Below are 9,651 nucleotides of genomic sequence, written 5' to 3'. Positions count from 1 at the left end.
TTTGAGTTCTAAAATTAGCTCTGTCACTGATTACCCTTGACACAATTGGAGCAGCCGATCCAGCATGTTGCTGTTGTGGTTTGTTTATCTTAACAAATTTTGACTGGGTATATACGCCTCAGTTAAGCACAAATATCATTTTGGAAAAAGTTTCCCAAATAATTATATTTGAAAACAATATAAACACTTAACTCCTGGATCTTTCTACCTTGAATACTCAAATATGAACGTGTTTCAGTAGAAAGACTTCACACTTGGGCGGGTCAAGGACCAACATCGTGAATGTGGAAGAGTAACTGCCTGACCAACCTTCATCACCTTGCTCCTCCATCTTTGTGAGCACATCCAGCCAGCTCTTCAAACTTCAGGAGATACGTTATTGTTAAGAAGCCCTACTATAAAATCGACAGAGTAGTATGAAAAATAACAAAGCTGCTCTACTGCACTAGTTTCCAAATGAAGCATGCAGCTATGTTTTGAATGAACAAAGTTCAAGTATTTATGCCTTTATTCTTGCCAAGATTTATTCAAAACATGTTTTCCATGCCACTAGGAGTGAAATTGTATCTGGAAAAGGCAATAATTGGTACTATAAATAATGAACAAATTAGTACAAATTTCCAGGAAACACCTCAAATAATTCTCTGTAAATCACAAAAACATGCAATTGGGTGTATGGCATGTATATTTCAGCTTGCTTCATCAAAAAACATCTTTTTCTTAAATATGTCATGCCAGCTTTAATGCTACTCATGTCTAACTTCAGTTCTGTGATACTGATTTACGTACTTCTAAATTTGGAGGAGACACAATTTTTCAAGGGTTAAAACAAAACAAAGACTACAACTACATAAATCCTCCTTATGCACAGAGAGAAGGGGGGTGAGCTGCTGTGGGAAATATTTCTGCCCATTGTTTCATGAACACAATGAAAAGTATTAAATAAGCAGAAGAGAAAACACTTGGAGTAAACATGGTAAGAGCAGGAGACATGACATTTCTCAATTATTCTGGAGCAATAACCTTAAAGGAGTAAGGAATGGAGGCATTATTTGTCTCTTTGCTCAGACTTTCACATATAGTTGACTTCAGTCCCATGGAAGACCCAGTTCCTCATCTACTGGAGAAGGTCTCTGTCCTACCAATGCCATGACCTTGAGCAGCCCAAGGACGCTTTGCTGCTGCCCTTCATCTAGAAATTTGAGCATCACTCCTGGATTCCCAGCAGATTTGCTCTAGAGGAAAAGGGGAAAACACTAAACACCAAGCTTGCCACCCACACCTGGAAGGCCTATTTTTAATCAGTTTTTATCACAAGTAATACAGCTAGATGACTTCGTTTGGTTGATGATAATGGTGATGATGATAATAGCAGAATTCCTGGCACATATTTTACTATTTTATTCTTGAATGAATTTCCTACTATTTTGTTTTAGAACAATTTAGTCCAAATGTATTTATGAAGCATCTCCATGCTCCAGGCACCATAAAAAGACTTGGCCACTAACATATATTCTACTAACTACAGAGCAAGGAGTTCAAAGCCCTCTCTGTTAGTATGCAGATAATGCTTTGTGAGGACCACAGGGAGGAGCCAATAGTGTTAGGGTGGAGAGGGAAGACAAAGGAGGAGGCATCAAATCCAGGATTTCAGGGAAGGAAGGAAAGGGGCATAGAACAGAAGAAAATGAAAGTACAAGTGTGTTGACACACTAGCAAATGGAAAGAAGCTAGATTAAAAAAAAAACAAAAAAACAGCTTTGGCCAGATTATGAAATGAAAATCCTTGAATCTCAAGCTGAGAGATTTAGACTTTTTTTTACCCATACTCAAAGATGGGGGAACTGGGAACAGGGGAGGAATACATGAAACTAACATTCACCATTTTTTAATTTAACCTTTAATTTAAAAATGTTTTTATTTATTATTTATTTTGAGAGGGAGAGAATCCCAAGCAGGCTCCACACTGTCAGCATAGAGCCCAATGTGGGTCTCGATTTCACAAACCATGAGACCACAACCTGAGTAGAAATCGAGTTGGGGTGCTTAATGACTGAGCCACCCAGGCACCCCTAAACTTTAATATTTTAGTGAGCATTTTAAGGTTCACAACAAAATTGATAAGAAGATACAGACATTTCCCATATACCCTTTCCCCACCACATGCATAGCTTCATCCATTGTTGATATCTCCCACAGAGAATGGTGCATTTGTGACAATTGATGAACCCACATTGACACATCATCCCCCAAAGTCCATAGTTTACATTATAGTTCACTTTGGGGTTTGGGCAAATGTATTAATCATTATGGTATCATACAGAGTATTTTCATGGCCCTAAAAATCCTTTGTGCCCCACCTATTCATCCTTCCCAACCCCACAGCAACCACTGATTTTTTTTACTGCCTCCATAGTTTTGCCTTTTCCAGAATGTCATGTAGTCAGAATCACACTGTATGTAGTCTTTTCAGATTGGTTCTCTCAGTTAGTAATATACATTTACGTTTCCTCCATATCTTCTCATGGCATGGTAGCTCATTTCTTTTTATTAATGACTAATATTCCATTGTCTGAATGTATGGTACTTTTTTTTGCCCATTCACCTACTGAAGGATAACTTGGTTGCTTTCAAATGTTAGCAGTTATGAATAAACCTGCTACAAACGTCCATGTGCAGGTTTTTGTGTAGACATAAGCTTTTTTAGTGTTTATTCATTTTTGAGAGAGAAAGCCTGAGTGTGGGAGGGCAGAGAGAGGGAGAGAGAGAGAGAATCCCAAGCAGGCTCCGTTCTACCAGCACAGAGCCAGATGCAGGGCTCGATCCCACAAACCGTGAGATCATGACCTAAGCTAAAGTCAGACACTCAACTGACTGAGCCACCCAGATGCCCCTGGACATAAGATTTTAACTCTTTTGAGTAAATACCAAAAACTGAAATTGCTATATTATATGGTAAGCATTCACCATATTTTATTGATTTTAAGATACATGTTTTTCACTTTTTGACAATTCTGGCATTACACTATATCTTTCAACAGATAGTGTCTCCCAACAGGAGTTATGACATAATTGTCATTGAGCATACCTACAGCTTATGTTTCCCTTCTCATGCATTTACAGGAGTGACATATAATAAAAATCTGGAAAAATAATCTAAAAGAGCCTATGAGTACAAAAAGAAAAAAGCCTAAATGATAAGAAATAATTATCTCAGAGTATGTTTGTATATTTACATATCACCAAACAAAAATTTGATAATTTGCTTTAAATAGGTACTAGCTACAATGTTAAGTGCTTAAACAGGAAAGTGACATGATCAAAACTGTTCTTAAAAAATATCTCAAGTGAAATGCTAAAGGATGTATCTAGGAGGGGAAGAGTGGTGTCCAGGGACAAAGCTAGAAGCTATTCTATTAATATAGACAAGAAAAGATGGGCTACGAACTACGGCAGTGGCAGCAGGAATTCAAAAGAATCAAGATTCATTTAAAGGTACTCTTGATTTGAATGTAGTCTGATCAGGAAGAAGATGTTAGAGGTAACTTCTTTTATATTTTTGTTGTGTTGCTTATTTGGTTTTGGTTTTACTGTTGTCTGCATTTCTTACTCATTAAAATCAAAGTTCTGATGTAGGGGCACAATCTTGACAGTCATGCTGTCAGAAAAGGAAACAAATGTCCTTCTACCTTTGGCTGTGTGAACAGGCTTTTTAGACCTCCATTTTATAAGAGAAGTCATGTTGGTCCATCCACATAGTCTCCATGACCTTGAGGGTGACTGATCGCTAATGCTGAGAATCTGATACATAAAGCCACTCATCTAGAAAACCAGCTGAGCTGACAGCTCAAATTTCCCAGGTGATAATCCCTGCCCCCAAAATACTAGGAGAAGTTCTGGAACATTTGTGTCATCCCCAGGACCATTCTGTATTTATTTGAAGAAGTAAAGCCATGGTCAAAGACAGAGAGAGAAAGAGAGAGAGAGAGAATCAAAGCCATGGTCTTCATCATTCTTGACTTTCTGACATTAAATAAGTCTCTTGATTGGCCCATACATGGACTGAAAAAGAAGTACAATGTGTTCATAGTAAACCTTCCACAAATTTAATTCTGCAAAGCTTCCATAGCCCTAGACATTTTTATGACCCTCCTTGATTATGGCACAATAAAGGAAAATAACCAAAGTATGAAAGTTCCTCTTATATCTATTTCTTTTTGGTGTAGTTTTAATTAAACCAACAGGCAGATCTGAGGTCTTTTAGAGAAGAGTTTGATTTTTGACAATGTTGAGTAGAGATGAAATGACCCTCCAAATGGCTCAAGGTACATAATCACATGCGTGATGACTTTTGGCAAAGAAATTATCTCATGGCTTTGTTTTGGTAACCAGGACACTGGAATCCAGAACTTCCAAGAACAAAGTCTCTGCCACGCCTGGATCATACCAATCTCCAGCCTGCCTGAATAAATGCTGAGTCTTAGGAATCAGAAGGGGAAAGTTAAATCACTTACTTTTTATAAAAATTAATAAATACAAATGAGAGTTCATTTGTTCAAAATTTGTGTTAAGATGGACATGTTTCAAACTATACTGACAAACACAGTCTTAGCTTCAAATCCTCCCCTCCCCCATTTGTTAGTTCTTTAACTACAGACTTCTCAATTTGGGGCACCTGGGTGGCTCAGTCACAAAAGTGTCCGGACTGTTGATTTTGGCTCAGGTCATGATCTCCAGTTCATGAGATGGAGCCACTTGTGGTGCTCTGTGCTGACAGCATGGAGCTTGCTTCGGATTCTCTCTCTGTCTTTGCCCCTCCCCACCCCTCAAAATAAATAAATCACCTTTAAAAATGTTTAAAAGTTTAATTTAACTGGGGCGCCTGGGTGGCTCCGTCGGTTAAGCGTCCGACTTCAGCTCAGGTCACGATCTCGCGGTCCGTGAGTTCGAGCCCTGCGTCGAGCCCTGCGTCGGGCTCTGGGCTGATGGCTCGGAGACTGGAGCCTGCTTCCGATTCTGTGTTTCCCTCTCTCTCTGCCCCTCCCCTGTTCATGCTGTGTCTCTCTCTGTCTGAAAAATAAATAAACGTTAAAAAAAAAAATTAAAAAAAAAAAAGTTTAATTTAACTATGTTTCCACTTCATTCTCTTAATTATCACTTGGCTACTCATAGTTTTGACAGTGGACCAAATCTAAAAACATCTAAAAACATCTAAAAATGGTAATTTTCCTACAAATTTTCATTTGAGGCCCTAACATTTTAGGTCAATTTTTACCCTGGCCTCCCTGTACCTCCCCAGAGAGAGACAATCAGAATCCTGTGCATATGACAGACTCATTAAATTTTTTAGAGTGGCGTGCAAGTAGGGTGGTCATATAATTTACTATCTGTACCAAGATATTTTTGTGAGTGGAAGAGAACATTACTAATAATTACACAGGAACAATGGGTGTAATCCTGCTCCAGATGAATGGTCATATTTATAAGGCTCTGAGCGATCTGGCCTCTGGCTAGGTGCTCAGCTTCCTCTTTCTGTTATATATATATTTTAATACTATTTGTTTGAACACATTTCTTTGCTGATTTAATAATTTTGGAATTGAACAAAGCTCATCTTTGGAAAGTCAAATTCTGACAGCTACTTCCAGTACATCGCTTTTTTCATTTTTTTTTTTCTTTTAACCAAAAGCCACTCACCCAAGTTCAAAAGGAAAATATTTGGTTACATTAATTTAGTATTTTGATCCAATATTTCTAAAAGAGAGAAAGATAATGTGAAAGCATTCGCCTAATGCTCACTACGGCATCACATATATTAAAATTGGAATGATACAGAGAAGATTAACAAGGCCCCTGTTCAAGGATGACACACAAATTCATGAAGCATTCCATATTTTTGAAGAATTGGTATGGTCACCAACAGAGAGACACGCTTTTGTTCCTTTGATGTAGCTCACGTGAAAGATGTCAATAGCAACACTTTGCCACCGCCTCTCCAACATTTTTATTATTGGCAAAGGTGACAAACCATGGATTTCTCTTCCCCACAGAAAGGGCATATGCCTCACCATTGCTGGAGAGAGACAAGAGACTGATGGTCAAACAGAGCAGTGGTTATAATGGTCCCTAAGTAAGGTGATTGGAAGTCTCTGTACTTAATTAAAGATCAATACAGCGCACACACACACACACACACACACACACACACATACCAATCTCCAGCCACACAGGTAGCATTCCCCTAGGCATGTTCTGGAGAATATTGCTAGTAAGATTCTAAAAAATAATTCTGTACCCAAGAAGATTCAGGTTAAATACACTGCAGTAGTCTCCTCACTGCAGGCCTTCTCAGAACCGTTAATTGTATATCTCAAAGGGAAGGGTGAGGTTCTGTTGTATTTCCCCAATTTAGAAGAGTCCAAAAAGGCGATTGATGTTTCTTCTATTCCATGGAAGACTTTTTAGGAAATGCTGGTCAAGAAAAAAATTAAGGGTGCCTGGGTGACTTAGTTGGTTAAACGTCCAACTCTTGATTTCGGCTCAGGTCATGGTCTCACGGTTCCTGAGATCCAGCCCCACATTGGGCCCCATGTCAGGCTCTGCTGACAGCGCAGAGCCTGCTTGGGATTCTCTCTCTCCTCTCTCTCTGCCCCACCCCCTGTTCACATGCATACTCTCTTTCTCTCTCAAAATAAATAAACATTTTTTAAGTTTATTTATTTATTTTGAGAGACAGAGAGCAAGCAGGGGAGGGGCAGAGAGAGGGAGAGAGAGAGAGAGGAAGAGAGAGAATCCCAAGCAGACTCTGCACTGTCAGCACAGAGCCTGATACAGAGCTCGAACTCACAAACGATGAGATCATGACCTGAGCCGAAGTCAGATGCTTAACTGACTGAGCCACTCAGGAGCCCCAATAAACATTGAAAAAAAGAGAAAAATATATACTTCATCTCCATTAAATGGGCCAAGAGTTTTATTTGTGAGTTACTTTGCTTGTTTCCATAGTTAGTGCTTCAGTATTTGCCTCCCTAAAGTGGTGGTTTAGGCTAAGTTGAGGATAATTACTTCCTTTGTCAATTTACTTCAGCCCCTTGGTGTTGTAATAATTAGGTTTGAGCAGATATATAAGTGTAGCATTAAGACTTGGAGGATTATAAAAATCATTGATAGAGTGTGTTTATGGGTAGGAATTTCTCCAATTCCATACGCTATCTCTGAAAGTCTAAAGAATTTATAGCCCTCCACTCAAACAGTCTTTAATAGCCAGCTTCCTCTTTCCCTTTTACAACATATTGTAAATGGACTGAAACCAACCTGAATGTTTCTTTTCTCGGTAATCAGGAGACAGGCCATACTCTCTCTTCATTTGATAAGACAATCAGGATATGAAATATAAATCCTGGCAACGTTATTGAGATAAATCCTCAAACAAAACTCAGATAAAGTACATGTAAACTTAGAAACTACATATCCTTTTGGAAAAAAATGAATTTGAAAGGATCCAATAAAAATTTCAGGACCAGCCATTAAAGACAATTTTAAAAAATGGAAATTTAGAAACATTGTCTCCCAGAGTGTGATTTCTGAAAAAGGCATAATTTAAACATGAAACTCTTTTGATAAGTGGGTAAGTTATTTCACTCTGCCTTGGAGTTTTAAAATAATGTTCTACATGTTATCTGACAAAACAGCTAAATCTGAAAAAGATCCCAGGAGAAGATTTCTTTTTGTCAGGTTTATTCTTTTCCCTTTGTTCTATGGCCCCCAAACTTACCAAACATTTTGCTATCACTAAGCTTTGACTGTGAATTTTTAAGAATATACTTCTAAAAGAAAATTCAATATCAACTACTAAATATTATTATTATCCAAATAACAAATCAAAAGTACTCAGTTTTAGGTAGGTAAGATGCCAAATGTTGACACCTTATTTGGAGAAGCCTTATATTAAAAGCATATTCTTCATTTCTTCATTTGTTTCTTGAAGAACCTATTTTGTAGTGGCTAAGACTTCAGACTTCAAGTCAGAAAGATCTGGATTTAAGTACTAGCTCTATCATGGGATACTTTGATACTGTGCAGATTTCTACACATCTCAAACCCTCATCTGCAAAATGGAATGCTAATGGTGACTCACTTATGAGCATCTTGTAAGGACTTAATGAACAAAAATATGTAGAGTCTTTGGCCCAAGTGCTGGCATATAGTAAATTCTCAGTAATTCACTATTAAACAGAGATTTCATACATACAAATGCTTTCCATTAAATGTAGTTTGAGTTGGCTGGGTATTTATCAAGACTCTAGGCCTTCAGTCATTCAGTATTTAGCATGCCTGTTATATATAGTAGACATATATCTGTGCTATCCTACAGCTTTTGTATAAGTCTCTATTTATCAAGAATCAAGTTTTTACTAGCTTTCCTTTTGCTTCTTACTTTCTTTGCTTTCCTTTTTATCTTCCCCTTCCTGGGAGAGCCATTCTGAAAATTCTACACCTGCTACTATTGAAAGAAAATCTATAGAGAAAAGAAGTCTAGATGAAGTGAGTTTCAGACTATGCCCATCAGTGTTTCCAGGAATCAAACATTTTGCCCTCACCATCACCATACCCTACTATCACTCCAGGAAAGGAAAACCATGTAAACTGTCACCATGAGCCAACATTAACACCTACTTTCACAGGCCTTTGTATTAATTTGCTAGGGCTGCCATAACGAAATACCAGACTGGTAGCTGAAACAACAGAGATCTATTTTCTCCCGGTTCCAGAGGCTGGAAGTCCATAATTTGAAGTTCAACATTTGAATTCAACATTGGGGATGGGAGACAATTCAGTCCACAACAGTCCTACTTTTACTCATCACTGCGAAGACACGTAAGTTGCTTTCATCCCCCTTTATTTAGATATAGTCTTTGCAGGAGGAGCAGGGGAGGAAAAGGCTCATCTAGGGGAGAAAAATGGGATGATACATATCTGAAGTCATTCAAATAACATATTTACTTTTTGCACCTTTTCAAACGAAAGATCAAGATAGTTTTTAGAAATTCAAAACACAACACATTTCTCATCTGCTTTCTTTCTTACCAATGAACATGTATAGCACCTTCTGTCTTGCATAACACTGACCACCTCCTACGTGGCAATACTTCGTTGTTTACCTATTTCGTGTTTCTTATTAAGAAAGTAAGTATTGGGGTGCCTAGGTGGCTCAGTCGGTTGAACATCCAACTTTGGCTCAGGTTATGATCTTGCATTTGTGGGTTCGAGGCCCCCATTGGGCTCTGTGCTGACAGCTCAGAGCCTGGAGCCTGCTTTGGCTTCTGTGTCTCTCTCTCTCTCTCTCTCTCTGCCATCCCCTGCCTGTGCTCTGTTTCTCTCTGTCTCTCAAATAAATAAATAAATAAGCAAACAAACAAATAAATAAATTAAATCAAAACGTTAATAAAATTTTTTAAAAAGTTTATCACACTCTTGCCATACACATGAGCAAATTTATGGCTCAGAAATATTTTTCTTCTGGTTCTACATTATACAGAATTTGTGTAAGTAAATATCCTCAAAAATTATGTTTTTCACAGGGAAGAAAGAATTAAATTCCAATTGCCCAGCACTATTACTGGCACAGGTTCATCACATAGCAGATGTTAG

General features: G+C 38.1%; 1 non-coding gene across 1 annotated transcript; it reads left to right on the top strand.

The window, feature by feature from the left end:
- The first annotated feature begins 5,791 nt into the window (after nucleotides 1-5,791).
- Nucleotides 5,792-5,898, top strand: LOC132684405 (U6 spliceosomal RNA). The gene has a single exon (XR_009612628.1). It is a non-coding gene; the product is annotated as a U6 spliceosomal RNA (small nuclear RNA).
- Nucleotides 5,899-9,651: the final 3,753 nt, after the last annotated feature.

Source organism: Panthera onca, chromosome C2 (genome assembly GCF_046562875.1).
Source record: "Panthera onca isolate mPanOnc1 chromosome C2, mPanOnc1 haplotype 2, whole genome shotgun sequence".
Taxonomy (NCBI): Eukaryota; Metazoa; Chordata; class Mammalia; order Carnivora; family Felidae; genus Panthera; species Panthera onca.
Note: the sequence above shows the minus strand (reverse complement) of the source record. Positions and strands in the feature narration are given on the sequence as shown.